This window comes from Lethenteron reissneri, chromosome 12 (assembly GCF_015708825.2).
Source record: "Lethenteron reissneri isolate LAM-NWPU_2019-01 chromosome 12, ASM1570882v1, whole genome shotgun sequence".
Lineage (NCBI taxonomy): Eukaryota > Metazoa > Chordata > Hyperoartia > Petromyzontiformes > Petromyzontidae > Lethenteron > Lethenteron reissneri.
In genome coordinates, this window is record NC_083790.1 from 4,214,164 (window position 1) to 4,230,644 (window position 16,481).

A 16,481-nucleotide genomic window follows, 5' to 3' on the forward strand; every position below is an offset into this window, starting at 1 on the left:
GCTGGAAATGGAAAATGAAAATGCAGTAATGCTCCCGATTTAACGTTTCACTCATTGACGTGTTTTCGCAAAGACGTCGTTGCTTTATGAACACCGCCACGTGATTTGCGTCACCTTAACCCCCGCACTTGCGTCGCTGGCGGCATCGTTCGTCCATCCTGTCTCGTTATCCGTCGCCTCTCAGCCTTCACCACCACCACCACTTACTACCCCTGTAAATGGCTTTGGACTTACGACGTTTCGATATTCGCCGTCGCACCTTTCAGGAACGCATCCCCGACGTAAGCCGGGGTATTACTGCAATAAACCTAGCATGTTGGTAATTAATTTACGTCGTTATTTACCTAATTTAGGTCGCTTTGCCTGCAGAGTGACAGCGCTCATTGTAAACAAGGTCCTAACAGCCCTGCAATCACGTGTTCACTACACTGCCGGTGGAGGAGCTCCCCCATTGGAATGAGTTCTAAGAGTGCAACCCTCTACGAGGCTATTTTGGCCTACTCTTCCACGTTGGCCAGACGTCTTGCAAGAGGTTGGCGTAGCCCCACGCACTCTACCTGGCACCACCTGCCGTTAGACAACCGGTCATGTCACCCAATTATACTGCTGGGTGGGCAGAGACGAGCAATGATATTTAAGACACGTTTCTTGATTTTAAGCTTTCGTGACTGCAGGAATCCATACTCTTTGGTTCTTTCGGTAAAGTCGCGTAGGTATAAACAGGTGGGAAAGCATGGTCTGCTGCTGATGACGGACGCTTGTGTTTGCATGTCTCTCTCGTGTCTCTCTCTCGTCGTGATCTATTTAATTTAATTTTATACCTACGTGACTTTACCGAAAGAACCAAAGAGTATTTAAGACACGCTGCTTGTTTCAAACGTGGAACCGGGAGACGGAACCCACTACCCTTTGGAATTGCGTGTCTAATGTGAGAGATAACTATTTGCATCGTCTCAACTGATCTTACCGTACCAAGTCAGAACCCATGGGAGGCTTCGTCGCTGTCAGTTTGACGACCTATGGAGCAGTGCAATCTAAGCTGAGCACAAACAATGCTGAGACAAAACTTGATCAAGGAGGGGTCATATTCTTAGGTTTTTTCGGTAAAGTCACGTAGGTAAAAAATAAAAATTAATAGCTTGTGTTGCCTCCGAAACGTCGTGATTTTTATTTTATTTTTTATTTTATTTTACTTTTATTAATTTTAATTTTAATTTTTTACCTACGTGACTTTACCGAAAAAACCTAAGAATATGAATCCTTGCAGTCACGAAAGCTTCAAATCTACAAGAAGGGGTCGTTGATAGTCGCGAGTTCTGGAATGGAAATCCCCATGACGAAACATTTAAACGTTGGATGTGTTTCTTGTTCCCTTCCCAAGTTCTGAGCAACCTTTTAAACCACGCCATGGCCCGTTGACTAGAGGGCAAGTCCATAATTGCAACGCATTTTTTTTAACAACCTCGCCAGGTATACAGGAGGTCGTGGGCTTGATCCCGACCCTGACGCCTGCTGTACATTTGGAGTTGCGGTGTCTCTCTCCCCGCGGTCTTGTGTCCTCCGGTTTTTCCTTCCACATTTAGAATCAATATGCCTTCAGAGTATTTGGCTGCTATACATTTCCACGTGATAAGGCACTTCGTTGAGCTATCATTTGTGGCCAGGTCTTTTTTTTTAAGAGTTGCATATCTCAGTTGGGCCTTACCTGGTCAAATACAAATAGTTAGTAGTAGTTTAAAAACAAAAAATTAAGTTATTCTAGTCATCGTGCAGCAAAAAAACAAAATTGCGGGATTTTAAAACTGAGCAGATGTATATTTACATAAAATGCACGGGTAAGCATAAAGAGAAGGACATAGACGAAACAAAGCCCAAAGCCACGTGGAAACGTTCCGACAATGTCCGTCCAGTGCTCGCCGGAGCTGCAGTGGCTTCCGGTTTGCCGAACGAATACATTCTAAGGTCGCGCTCTGTACACACAAATCGCTTTCCACAAATGAACCACAGCACCTTACTGATCTAGCCAGCCAGCGTAAGCTATCACGCGAACTCCGGTCATCATCGTCGCAGCAGCAGCATCTGCAGAAGCAGCAGCGTATTTTGTCTGACCACCGAACAAAGACGGTCGCCGAATCGCGCGCTTTCAGATGCGCTTCCGCGGCCGTCTGGAACGCTCTTCTTTCCGATATCTTTAGGAAGCCACTGGAGCCAGGCACCTTTAAAATCATCGAGATTGAAAACTCATTCATTTAGAACTGTTTGTTGTGTTAAGTTTGTTGTCCTTCCCCCGCACCTCCCATCAGCACGGTTGGCTACGTACGATGCCAAAGAAGTGCAACGCACGTACAAAAGAACGATTGAGTTTGGGCACAAACTGCGTGAGATCAGTGTGTGTCAGCCACCGCACTTCTCCGGACACTTTGGAATTCCCTCCCGTGGTCTATTTTCTCAAGTTCCTATAATAGCCTTGCTCCATTCATGGAACGCACAGGAAGCTCATCCCGTCACAACTTCAATGGTGGCGTTTGTTGCTGACCGCTTGGCGTTTTTTTGTTTTTGATTTTTAAAAATAATATAGTCCACGAGTGATCATCAGCCAGCCAAGGCACTCGCTAAATGGGTCTGTGCCCGGCAATATAAACTTTCACTCGACTTTGGTTTGAAAATGGTCACCAAATTTGCCACCGGTTTCTCTCCTTAATTGCTGTTGTTGCTGTTGTTATGATTGTTATGATTTCAAACGCGCGTTTTCTTCGCGTCTTCAGTGAGAAAAATTGAGGGAAAGGGGTACACCCGTGGTGATTGCGGTGGGTGGAGGGGGGGGCTGATGGTGGGGTTAGGGGAAAGGGGGGCGGGGTAGTTTTCATGCATGCAAGTTCCTAATGTTTTTGGAGTGTTCCCTGCCGTTTGGAAGGAAGCTAAATATTATTCTTTGTGCCTTTGGCTGGCGTGGAGTGGAAAAGCGTGCCGCATAGACAGAGTTGCTCTCCCTCCCTCCCTCTCTCCCTCTCCTCCTCCTCTTCCCCACTCGCCCTGCTCTACCCCAACCTCTACCCGTGCCTCCTATGCCAGGTGGTGTTAATAAAGTCCTACTTGGGAAATCGAAACAATCGGCCCTGTGTCCCCCCCCACACCCAGCCTTAAAAATAGCGGCGGCGGAGTGCCGTGCGCAGACGGGGCCGGTGTGCCGGGCTGAGCGAGCTGTTTTGGTTGGCCACTACAGCTCTAAATGCATACCTCTCAAAGTCGGCCAAATATATATATCGTGCGTGCGTGTGTATGTTTTGCGCGTAATTTGTATCGGGTAAAATGTGCTAAAAAGGAATTCTGCCGCCGCCGCCGCTGCGGCTGCTGCTGCTGCTGGATTCGATGAGTAATATCACCGTGGTCGTCGTCGTCGTCGTCTTATTCTCTGTCCGGACCTTGAGGGGGCGCCAGTTGTGTGGAATTTTGAGTCATCCCATCCCTCCGTGAGGACGCCAACTCGACAAAGGCGGATTTTGGCTGTAACGTCACCTGGAAATCGGGGGCCGAATTCGAGATATGCGTCACCGCTCAATTCGCGTTCATGGCATTCAGAGTCTCGAAATCGTCCATATCTTTTTTGGGCGGAGGGGTGGGGGGAGAGAAATCGATTGACAGACGTTGGCTCCGAGCGTGCGGGTTCAAGCCGTTCCACGTGGTTCGCACGTGGGCTTCGTCACGCGCTGTTACTGCCACCGTGCAGGTGTCTCCGCCGTATTCGCGTCGTCCAAGCTCGACTTTGTTTTCCTGCTGTGTTGTAGTCGATCGCGCCTGATATACTGCGCTGTGCAGGATAGTCACCCCTTTGTCAACGTTCTTCATTGTTTAGCAGACGTGCAAAATGAGACCGCAAGCAATTGCCCTCCTCAAAGACACAATCATCACCGTTTTTGTAGCAAGCAGTACATTTTTGTTTTCGAGGCTCATTTAGGTATTATTAGTACAGTATATTATCATCAAAGTATCTATTTGCCATTCAATGTATGCTTTAAAAAGAGGTCTGCTGCATTTCTAAGCGTGATTTTTCATTTCTTGGGGCCGACTTGTTTCTGCAGGAAAGCATCTCCAATACATACAACAGAAGTCAATCGGAAAATAACGACCGATATACGGAATTCCAGTAACTTGTTCCGCATTTCCGCACAGCACGGTTTGGCTACGTACGGAGCTCGAGAAGTTTCACGTCCATATCGAGGAGTGCTCGTATTTTACCTGCGGCGTGATGATCTGCTGCCGTGTAATGGTTAGCGAGCAAGATTGCACTCGCAATCCACAGGGTGTTGCCGGTTCGATACGATCTACCGAAGCCGCGGTTTAAACATTATCCATGGTTTATTATAATAAAACCACGGGGCAGGTTGAGACTCTCTTGCCATGCAAACAGCACCGTGCTCAAGATGCCCTGTCTGGAATAAAGCAAATACGGGCAGAACTACCGTGCCGTCTCCACACATAAATGCACGTGTAATTCGTCCGTAGGCCCATTGGCTCTCCGTACCAATTCTATCAGAGCAGCATTTGTTTAAGCAATGAAACTCTGGACAGACTCGTTATACCGATCTCTGGATCAATGTCAGCGTTTCGACTCGGCGGCAATGGTTGGCAAGTGCGAAAGGATGGCGACCCCTCTCGCGATACAAAAAAATAACGCGTACCGCAGGTACAGAACCTTAGCTTGACATCTGGCTCCGCACTACCAAAAAAACTATAAAACTACTAAACTATTTTTATTTTACCAGGTAAGGCCCACTGAGCTGTACAGCTCTTTTTCAAAACCTACCTGGTCACAAATGATAACTCAACAAAGTCGCTCACCGTGTGGAAATCTATAGCAGCCAGATGCTCTGAACGCATGATTCTAAATGTGGAGGGGAAAACCGGAGGACTCGGAGAAAAATCCACGCAACCGCGATGAGAACACGCACACTCCAAATATACAGCAGCAGGCGTCAGGGTCGAGATTGAACCCACGACTTCCTGTAGACCAGACGAGGTAGTTAACATCTCCTAGCCACCGTGATGATGATGATGAGAGACACGCACAATCCATATATACAGCAGCAGGCGTCAGGGTCGAGATTGAACCCACGACCTCCTGTAGACCAGACGAGGTAGTTAACATCTCCTAGCCACCGTGATGATGATGAGAGACACGTAAACTTCAAATATACAGCAGCAGGCGTCAGGATCTGGATCGAACCCACGACCTCCTGTATACCAGACGAGGTAGTTAACATCTCCTAGCCACCGTGATGATGATGAGAGACACGCACACTACAAATATACAGCAGCAGGCGTCAGGATCGAGATCGAACCCACGACCTGCTGTATACCAGACGTGGTAGTTAACATCTCCTAGCCACCGTGATGATGATGAGAGACACGCACAATCCAAATATACAGCAGCAGGCATCAGGGTTGAGATCGAACCCACGACCTCCTGTATACCAGACGTGGTAGTTAACATCTCCTAGCCACCGTGATGATGATGAGAGACACGCAAACTTCAAATGTACAGCAGCAGGCGTCAGGGTCGAGATCGAACCCACGACCTCCTGAATACCTGACGAGGTAGTTAACATCTCCTAGCCACCGTGCTTAGTTTACGACAGGTTTCTTCACTAATTTTCAGAGGAGGCGGTGGTGGGGCCACTTTCTCCGATAAGACGTCATCAGCGTGAGGACCGCCACACCGCCTGCAAGGGGACGTTGTCACGTGGTGTTGCGCTCTCGGGGGCCGCACTAAAGGCCACCAGGGGCCTGCCAGTGGCTAGCGAGACGGCTGCTTCACAACGGTTCCTCTACATATTCTTAGGTTTTTTCGGTAAAGTCACGTAGGTAAAAAATAAAAATTAATAAAACTAAAATAAATAAATAAATACGAATTCCTTTTTTTTACTTTTATTAATTTTTATTTTTTTTACCTACGTGACTTTACCGAAAAAAGCTAAATTAATAAAAGTAAAATAAAAATAAAATATTTTATTTTTATTTTATTTTTTATTTTACTTTTATTAATTTTTATTTTTTAACTACGTGACTTTACCGAAAAAAACCTAAGACTATGAATCCTTGCAGTCACGAAAGCTTCAAATCTAGGTTCCTCTACAATTATGCCACGCCCATCTTTCGGAAGGATAACTTCTACTACGGCATTGCTCTAGTTCGCGGGACTTCACGCAAAGGTTTCTTTTCGATGTAAGATTTTTTTCTTCTTCTTATCTTTCAAAATTCTACTGTAAATGCAGCTGCTAACTCATCCAAGGTCCTACAAGAGATAAGCGTTGCCCTGCATCGGCCGTGCACGTCACGGCTCAATGCGTCTTTGTTTCGTTACAGCCACAGGGTCACGTCGTGGGAAGGAGTGCCTACTGAAGTCGGGTTACCGCGCGGTATTATTTTGTTCACGATGATGTTCACGTTGTGGCGATTACGCACGGTATCACTTTCCCGTAACTTTGTGATTTTACTTCACAATTGCTTCCTTTTTTGTGGTGCTTTGCTCTACTTCCACAACTCAGAAATTATCACTTCACATTTATTTATTTTTTAGAAAAAGAAATACGACTTGTGATGTTTCGTAAAAGTTATCCAACTCATCCCCACCCCGAATACCACGGCTATTATATTAATTGTTGCGATTCTAGGGCGAAATTCGGTTTTTTATCATTGAAGATTTGGTCATCTTATGTTTTCTCATTCTTATCCTGTCTCATCTCTGTGTTTTCCCCAACCACAACATCATTATTTATTTATAATCATTACAATCGTTTTCATAATTACTGTACATGAATGAACGATGTGCACATGTTACAAGTCGATATATATCTAATCAGCTCAAGCCTCCCGTAAACCACGTGACTTGTGTGCACCCCCCCCCCCCCCCCCCCCCACGTTGAAGCCCTCCCCTCTCCCCACCCCCTGTGAAAACAGACGCCGCTCCGTGCAGCAGCAGCAGCGGGAAGGTCCTCGTGTAGCCTCTTCCTCGTTCTCATCACTTCTCCTGGCTCTTTATCCCAGTTTCTCCATTCCTTTTCCATACATTTGCTCATATTCCCCACTCTTTTTCTATTCCCGTTCTATTTTCTCCATGTCACAACCTCGACTCTATCTATGGGTCCTTTTCGCCAGTATTAAAAGTATGAAAATATAATAATGTTCAATCCTTTTCTTATTGTTTCATATCGTTGACTCTACTTCCCTTACCTTAGGTAAACACATTGGTGGTATATTGAATTTATTACAGATTTTAGTTCTAAAATGCGTATATGTTGTATTTAGGTTAATGTAAGATGTTGGTAGCATTAACCCTACATATAATCTTGGCATATAATCTTCAGATAATAATTTATCAAATATTTACAATCGAAAATATGTATACTGTACGTGCATAAATGGAACCATATTTATTAACACACAGGCTGTTGTAGCGTGAGCCTAAATATGACATATTAATCCATTTAATGATGACATAATTCTGGACAACTTTGAAAGCACGATGCTTAATCTCAAGAGATTGTCCAGGTAAGATTTGTTTTTATGAAATACAGGAACTCCTCTACTTACAAACGAGGTAAATTCTAGAGGTCTGTTCGTAAGTCGATTTGTTCGTAAGTTCAACTTTACTCCTGTCGATTCCAAACATGCTGTACGGCGTGTACACTAAACACGGGGAATGGCTCTTAAAATTAAATGATCTCCTGTAGATGTCACTGATTCTTCATCATCTGCAGATGTAGATGCCACTGGTTCTTCATGATCTGCAGATGTAGATGCCACTGGTTCTTCACGTTCTGTAGATGTAGATGCCACTGGTTCATCACGTTCTGTAGATGTAGATGCCATCACCACCATCTATTGCGCGGCGGTGGAACTTACGGCTCTCGATCCGAACAGGCAACTGGGCATATGGACAGCTTTGTTCGTATCTCTAAAAGTTCGTAAGTCGAATGTTCGTAAGTCGAATGTTATTCAGTCAATTGTATCTATAATATAGGTTTTTTTGGGTTAGATCGCGTACTTATAAAAGAGTCGTTAAACCCGCCCACAACCGACGCAGCCAATTAGTAAAGTTTGTCACATAAACAAAACAGTGATGATGCTATTTGTGATTACTGGCGAAACGCCGTGCTCAGATTGTAAACGTTGTGGATTTGCTCTCCAACACACCGGTGTGCTGTACGAGTCACAAATTGGCACGTTCTGTTTACGTGGCTGTGTCGGGTGGTGGCGGGTTTAACGACACATTTATATATTTACGCTATGAAACCCAAAAGAAACTCTATTATAGATGACATTGGTCGCGAAAGCCTTACTACCTGCAAAACTGCATTGCATCTGTAACAAACAAAACCCGCCACCTAGTGGGCAATGCTCGCAACGAATTGGCCAATCTTAAAAAAAAACTCAACTTGAAACCACGGGAAGGAAGGGGAATGTTTGCCAAGTTGACTCGTGTAGATATAAAGTCACTCCGGGGGTTGTGGGGACCCCGAGCCAACAACATTAAGTCGGCGCAAGGTTCGCAAAGATCTTGGAAAGTAAGACTTTGTTTCTCCAGAAATGCCCTCTTTAGGGAATGCAAGCACTCTTGGCTAATGCATACAAGACGTGTCTTGTATACACACACACACACATCGGACGCGTGTCTGATACGAGTTCGAAGCTTCGCTAATAATGAGAAAGAACAAAATAAATACAAAGTCACGGTCACGTGAGCACACACATTACTAATTTCCTCCAATATCGTACAATGTAACATTGCTCAATTCGAAGAATTGCATTACATTTAATACATTGCAACTTTTATAGTGGCTGTGTTCCCTTTGGGTCAACTTCATCCCTGCACTTTACGCTGCCTCGTCCTCTCGACCAAACTCATAAGCACCATCACTCAGCCCCTTCTTCTTCTTCTTCCAAGGATCTCGAGTTGCCAGCGCAGCTTTGCTAGGAGTTTAGGGCAGCAGCTGACCCAGGTAGACATTCATCCTGACATTTCCCCACACTTCAAAGTCCCCCAAGTGCATTCATCTCAAGCACTGATGGTGTTCCAATGACCTCTGCTGTTCGCGGTCGCAGTAGCAGAGGTCACTGGAACATCATCAACAGCAGCTGCAGCAGCAGCAGCTTCACAATAAAAGACCACCGGTTTTTCAAGTTGCAACACATGACGTCGACACTACGGGTGCTTGACCGGCTGACAGACGCGCTCTCGTACAATGCCATCGGGGCAAGTTGCTGTTGGTCGTGCTGCCTTTTTTTTACAATTTTTACAATTTCCGTCTGCATTGGCAGGGCGCATCTGTTAATGCGCTAATAACAATACTTCTGTGCGTCGGGGAATGGCTCTCCCGAGCCTTAAATGTCGTTTCAGGAGGGTTCTGTGCGTGTGTGATTTGGCCACTGTCTTTTATTAGGCGTAGAGGACACTTGGAGCAGTTGGTGGTGCAGCCATGCAAGTCGCTTGTTCTCGCCAAAGAGCGTCTCGTACTCGAGTAGATGTGGGACCTCATTATTCTTCTGATGACGTGGGCGTACCCACACTTTACCCCACCACACGCGATCTGCCGTTCGAACGACCGTGGTGTACCCATTTATACGGCTGCGTGGGCAGAAGCGGAGGGGTTTTTAAAACAAGAATGATACCATTGGTTTAACTGCCACGCCGGGACATCGATCGGGAGAACCTCTGGATTGCACGTCTCGTGTGATGTATTACGCTGAACATCTTGCGCACCGTACACAGCCAACCGTGTTAAATCGGCGGTGGGTCTTCAACAGCACCGCGCGCGCACTAACACATTGGCTGATACATCAATTGTTCGGGAGTGCACGTCGAATTAGGAACATAGTAAGCCGTTGTTGCTCAACGAACATCCGATTGAAGCTTTGGAGAGATTCCGCAGACGGTCAAAACATTTCAGCCGCTTGTAACTACCCTTCCATCATCCGAAATACCCCTTCTCTTGCACGCGCGCTCAGCAAACCGCGCGCGATTTCGTCGTCGCATCGCTCATTTCACCCCCCCCCTCCACCCCCCGCCGGTGTTGTCGGACTTGAATGTTCGTTTTGCTCGACTTTCTGTGTGTGTGTCTGTTGGCCTCTCGGAGTCCGCAACGCGGGGCGATTTATGAGTTCGAGACGTCCTTGCCTGCAACCAACGCCCTCCGCGACTCGTTCTTGTAAATCGGCTTACGGCCGAAACGTCGTTTTGCCCGGCGTCAACAAAAAAAACACATCGATGGATCGATCGCAGACGATCGATTGGGCTGGTTGAGCGAAGCAGAGGAGGGGGCTTTCAATGCCACCTCGTGGCGTGGTGTCGCCATCTGGCGCTCGACAACGGTAACTGCACGCCACACGGCAAAGTGATTTGCACGTGGCTGTATTATTATAGCGCTATTATTATTATCTACTTTACAAAAGGGTACATTTTTATGAGACAAACCATGGTAGGTGGCGCGATTGTAGCCAGGGACACATTAGAGACAAGCCACAATAGTGCGATTGTGGTCATGTAACCCCAACTATAGACTATGTTAGTACATACTCTTAGGTTTTTTTCGGTAAAGTCACGTAGGTAAAAAATAAATTAAAAAATTACTCAAAGTTATAAAAAATGTAATTTTTATATTTTATTTTTTTACCTACGTGACTTAACCGAAAAAAACCTAAGAGTATGAATCATTGCAGTCACGAAAGCTTCAAATCTATGTTAGTACACCCACTGTGGTCTGCGTTCCTTCAACGGAGGAGGAGGGAATAGCAAAAACGACACGAACTTTTATTCTTTGGATCTTTCGGTAAAGTCACGTGGAGCAAAAAAAAAATTAACAACAAAAACTATGACGTTTCGATCGCAACACAAGCAATCGTCATCTGGAGGAACGCATTTTTTTTGTTCTACGTGACTCTACCGAAAGACCCAAAGCATGTGAATTGCTGCAGTCACGAAAGCTTTAAGTCAAGATTTGACACGAACTCTCTCTGCTGAAGCCCTCTCATCGTGGCCAGTAACAGGCCTCGACATTGGCATCGAGCGCCTGAACATATTGCTGCTATACGCGATAATATAATAATTATTTACGAAAAAAATGTCAATTACACTGCCCTAAAAATGAAGACGATATCACATACAAACTGGCGACGTTCCAACCCCCACCGGAAGAACATGCATACTCGAAATACTCAGGCGTCAGGGTCGAGATCTAACTCAGGAACCTTCTGTATACCAGGCGAGGTAGTTAACATTGAGGTCCGTGCAGAAACATCAGGTGCCGTATGTGTACACAAATAGAGGATCTGACAATTACAAAGCTCGGGGCCACCCACGAAACAAACGATGGCTCACGTAACGCACAGGCTTTGCACGGCTTGTTTTAGAATAATTCGCGTCTTCATTCCCACTGCCCATAATGGCACGGCGGTCACTAAACAAACGGCGCGGTCCGTGCCCAGAATCTACACACTCAAAACACGCAGCAACAGCAGTTACACGGCTCTCAAGCACGTGCGCACGCTACACAATTCACCCTTTGTATAATCATATCGGCCGCCTCATGGCCAGCATCGATCACGGGGACAAGGAGAATATTCATGAAAGAGCAATAATAATAATATATTTTGATTCTTTGTACGGACGCTGATAGTCTGTAATTGGGTGAAACTTGCCGAAGGATGCTGGAGGTGGATACTAAATAACTACACATTTAACTATGACATCTATGCAAACTGTTACTCACATGCCATACGAAAGAAGAACAATCCGATGCAACGCGTGGACTTCCTGTGAATTACGCTGTTCGAACCCAGAGGTAAGCTGCACGGATGGGTCTCTCTCTCTTGGATAGCATCACATCAGCAGCACCAACCATGACTTATCCACTGCTGGATGAAGGCCTCATCTCTCGCTGGTTTGCAATGCGACAATAATCTACGGTCAGCGCGAGCCGATTTCAATGCAGCGGGAGTTGGTCGCCACGGCGCTTGTGCCAGGCTAGATGCACGTTGCGGCCACGTGAAGTGTCGAACACCCGCTGGCAGGAGGTCACGGGGCAGACCCAGGTGCCACACGGGTCGACTGACTGAGATGACTTACCGATGCACCACCTGTGCCCCCTACTGTGCCAACTTCGCTATCACCGAGGGTGGCACATGCTCCCAGTATCCACCATGGGAAGAGAGTTTATCCCAATGTATTGTTTCACATGCACCCTTCCTAGTTGCTTAACTTGCATCTTCCAGACATTTTATATAGCACTTGAAATGTATAATCGTTCCATTTGAACGAAATTGTCTCATCAATGGCTACGATAATGAGATTGCTATCATACACACTTGTAATCTCGAGATGAAATGCTTCAAGAAATAAGTGTTAGCATTTGCCACCCTAGTCGGTACCGATTAGTCATTCTCGGGCCATTTGTCCAATGACTATTTTGTCTATCCCCCCCCCCCCCCCCATTTTTTTCCTCTCTCTCATTTTTATTTTTTTCATTGGAGTTCAATTTCGGGGGGATAGCACGAACGCAGTCCCCCACTACCACAAATTATACAGTCGAGTTTCCCGCATGTGGGGAAATCGCAGGGGTCAACCCTCCCGCAGTGCAATGGAAGAGCCTCGCCCTGGGGGGACCACCTGTGTAATCATGGTGCCCTCCCCTGTCAGGTAATCCCCGCTTCCACGACCTGCGCACGGGGGACGGCGACTCGCTCCCGGACTTCCATCACACCGGCGCGGCTGCTGTTGCCGCACAGCAAGCAGCAGCAGCAGTTGCCACGTTGAGGCTAAGTGGTGGATCTGCCCCCCTTTAGACCTCACGCTGCGTGCACCCCCCTACGGCTGTGGAAAAACAGGATGCAGGTGCAATCACACACACATCACACATAGACACACACATACACACACATCACACACACATACATACACACACCACACAAACATCACACACACACATACACACACATCACACACACAGCGCACAAATCACCAGGTCCTTGTAATTGCCATCACCGTTGAGGAAACTCGGAACAAAATTGTAGGGGCCTTTTTTTTCGTGTAAAATGCCTTCCAGCGTAATTTCACCTCGACATATGGCACATTTTTTTTTTAGGTGTACGATTTTTGTTTTTTCAAATACAGAGGGGGCTCCCCCAAAGCCCATAAACAAGCATACGACGGAGATTTCAAAATCAATTTAGTTTTTCTCTTCTCGAAGAACCGTCATCAATCCACTGCTGGATGAAGGCCGACCGCACAGGCCGCGTCAGTCGTGTCGGTTTTGTTTGACCATACTTCACCACACGGGTCTACACGTGGGTGATGGTGGTGATGGTGGTGTGAAGTGAGTGGCCCCAGGACCGGTCCTGACATCGCTCGCCACTGATGTTAGCCGTGGCCGGAAATACAAAAATAAAATTAAAGTGATAATTGTTTTTTTTACCCTTTTAACTGGAAACAAAACTGACACCTTTTTTTACGAGGAGTCATGTTTGCATAGACCACAATACCTGCAGTCATAATGCAAACAAAAAACACAACTCTGATAATGTATGCACTGTCATTGCCAGAGTTGTGTTTTGTTTGCATTATGACTGCAGGTATTGTGGTCTATGCAAACATGACTCCTCGTAAAAAAAGGTGTCAGTTTTGTTGCCAGATAAGAGGGTAAAAAAACAATTATATTTTTTACTGGCAAATGAGGTACCAATGGTGAAAATTAAAGTGGTGAGGTTCACAGCGCACTTGAGGCTTAGCCATTGCACCGCCACTCCAACCCTGGAGTTTTTGGTCCGCCCCACCAACATCTATTAAGGGTATGGAAAGGAAAAACATACTCAGTTCATCTTAGTTCTCACAATTGCCTCCTGGTGGCTGGATGGCACGAAGCAGAGAGTTGCCATCGCCGATCATGCTGGCTTCGAAATCAGGTTTCAACCACCCGTGATTAAACTGGGTCCAGGTGTAGAGTTATCATTCGTCTCGGGCCCAGTCAAAAATTACTGCCATCTGCCAAAGACCACCACCACAGCATGAGCGTAAATACAGCAATGTCCAGTCCGAGCCCGTCTCTGCCCATCCGCACAGCGCACAGACCTCACTTAGATCGTCCAAATGCAACACCCTCACGCTTCTTAAAGTTTGGTCATTCGCGACAACCTCCTCCCGACCTGGGAGTACACGAGTGCAGAAGAGCCCTGGTGACATGGGGGGCGGGCAGAGGCGCCGAGAAGACAAACGGGAGCTCCCGTAGCCAACCCAGTGGCGTCACGACATTATCAGTTGGGGCACCAATATTTGATTTGTTTTTGTTATTTTACACAGTTGTTGAAAACATCTCATGGTGGTGGTCAAGGAGACCCTAACTCATCGCTTTGGCCACCAGGCAGAGCCAAGGCACCCCCCCCCCCCCACACGCTCGTTTCGCTACAGTGCCAATCCGATGGATGAACACGTGCATCGATAGTGCGGCTTAAACGTGAAGCGTGCTAACCACCGCCCCACCGCTCTGCAACCATCCCCCCCCACCCGCCACCTTCCCCCTCCCCCCGTCTTCCACAACCGCGTGAAATGTTAACGAGCTTAAAGATGTTAACGAGCTTAAAGATAAGCGCTTGAGTTTAAATTAAAGGGCCACTTAAAATCGTAATCCTCTCGCATTCCACGAGAGGATTACGGACCGGCAGAGTTGCCGACCGAGGCGAGTTCGTCGCTCGATTTAGCGACTTTATTTCTTGTTGAGACCCAAAGACCGGCGTCTCCTAGCGACCTGCGGCGACAATTCTAGCGACTTTGACTGCGGACAACAGATGACAGAGCGACAGAGCAGACGCCACATTGTAGAGTCACCTTCATCAGGAAACACATTCCTGCGGAGGGAGCTGGTAGGAACGTTGGGTTGCTCGGTCAATGGCCAGGGTCAACGGCGGCGTGGTGTATTCCGCAAATATGCCCGACTGTGAGGGCGGGCACAAGCCGCCGTGGGTAGGTTAAACGTTGAGTTTTATAAGGGCACCACGGGGTGACTAGCCCATCCCCACCCAGCCCCACCCCTCCCACCCCCCACACCCAGCGCCTCCCCACTCAGCCCCTCCCCACCCTCCCCACCCTCCCCTCCCAACCCAGCCCCACTCTCCCCACCCAGGCCCACCCTCCCGTCCCCACCCAGCCCGTCCCTCCCCACCCAGCCCCTTCCTGCACGACGGACGGACACAATAATCCCCTGTGGGCTGGTGTAACCAGGAGGTTCCTACCCGTATAATGATCCCGTATTACTGGGCACAGGGGATCGGGTCATTATTTTTGTTGTTAAATAACTTCACTCATTTCAAAACGGTTATTGAATAATTCACTGTTGTTGTCCACAGAGAAATTGGAACCAGTTAAAGCTACACTACCCTCAGGCGGTACTGAAAATGGCTACATCTGGCCTACGCTCCTGGGCTATTCAGTGCCGGATTATATTATCCTAGCAGCACAAGTAGCTACACATGTGGTAGCTACGGGCCCCGCAATTTCAAGGGCCCCGCGCTAAATGATTTCAAGCTATCAATTCCGGTTCAGTGATTCTGCACTTGCTCTATTGCTATAGTACTATACCGCCTTCAACTTTTATGAACGACTAGGTGTTTAAGGTTAGCAATTTGTCGTATTAACTGGCTGTATAGCAAATAAAAAAAATACAATTACACTACTATACAAGTTAAAAATGTGTGTTTTAATATACTTATTTTATTGAGGGCCCCTTTATAACATCCGGCACTTGGGCTATTGCAAGGTTCTCATGAATACCACGCGAAGGCAATTGTCCTTGGTTTAGAAAATACTTGCAACAAAAATCCTTCAGTTTCTTGAGATATGCCATCTGGAAACATTTCGTCATGTTTCTGGCGACTTTGTTTCGTCGCCTCTGAGATGTTTCTGGCGACTTCCTCGCGTTTGTGGAGTTGGCAACCGTCGCAGGGACACGCACGTTGGTAATCCCAGCGCGAAACAAGATTTAAGACCAAATAACAACAACAACACGGCCACTTCTAAACAGCCCACGTGTACCGTGACCTTGCGAGAATGAGGGGCACTCCATGCAAAGCAACTCGGGGGAGATGCAGCAACCAATGCTAAACAGACCTTTTAAAGCAAATGCTAAGTCGATAATTGTTTTTTTACCCTTTTATCTGGCAACAAAACTGACATCTTTTTAACAAGGAGTCGTGTTTGCATTGACCACAATACCTGCAGTCAGAATGCAAACAAAAAACACAACTCTGATAAGGGCAATGTGTATGCATCTCTTTATATTCGTACACAGGGACTCCTCTACTTACGAACGAGTTAGGTTCCAGAGGTCTGTTCGTAAGTCGATTTGTTCGTAAGTCCAACTTTACTCCTGTTGATTCCAAACACGTTGTACGGCATGTACACTAAACACAGGGAATGGCTTTAAAAGTTATATAATCTT

At 46.8% G+C, this 16,481-nt stretch overlaps 1 non-coding gene across 1 annotated transcript; it reads right to left on the bottom strand.

The window, feature by feature from the left end:
• Positions 1 to 12,534: 12,534 nt before the first annotated feature.
• On the bottom strand, positions 12,535 to 12,699 carry LOC133341933 (U1 spliceosomal RNA). The gene has a single exon (XR_009755076.1). It is a non-coding gene; the product is annotated as a U1 spliceosomal RNA (small nuclear RNA).
• Between the last annotated feature and the right edge of the window lie 3,782 nt (positions 12,700 to 16,481).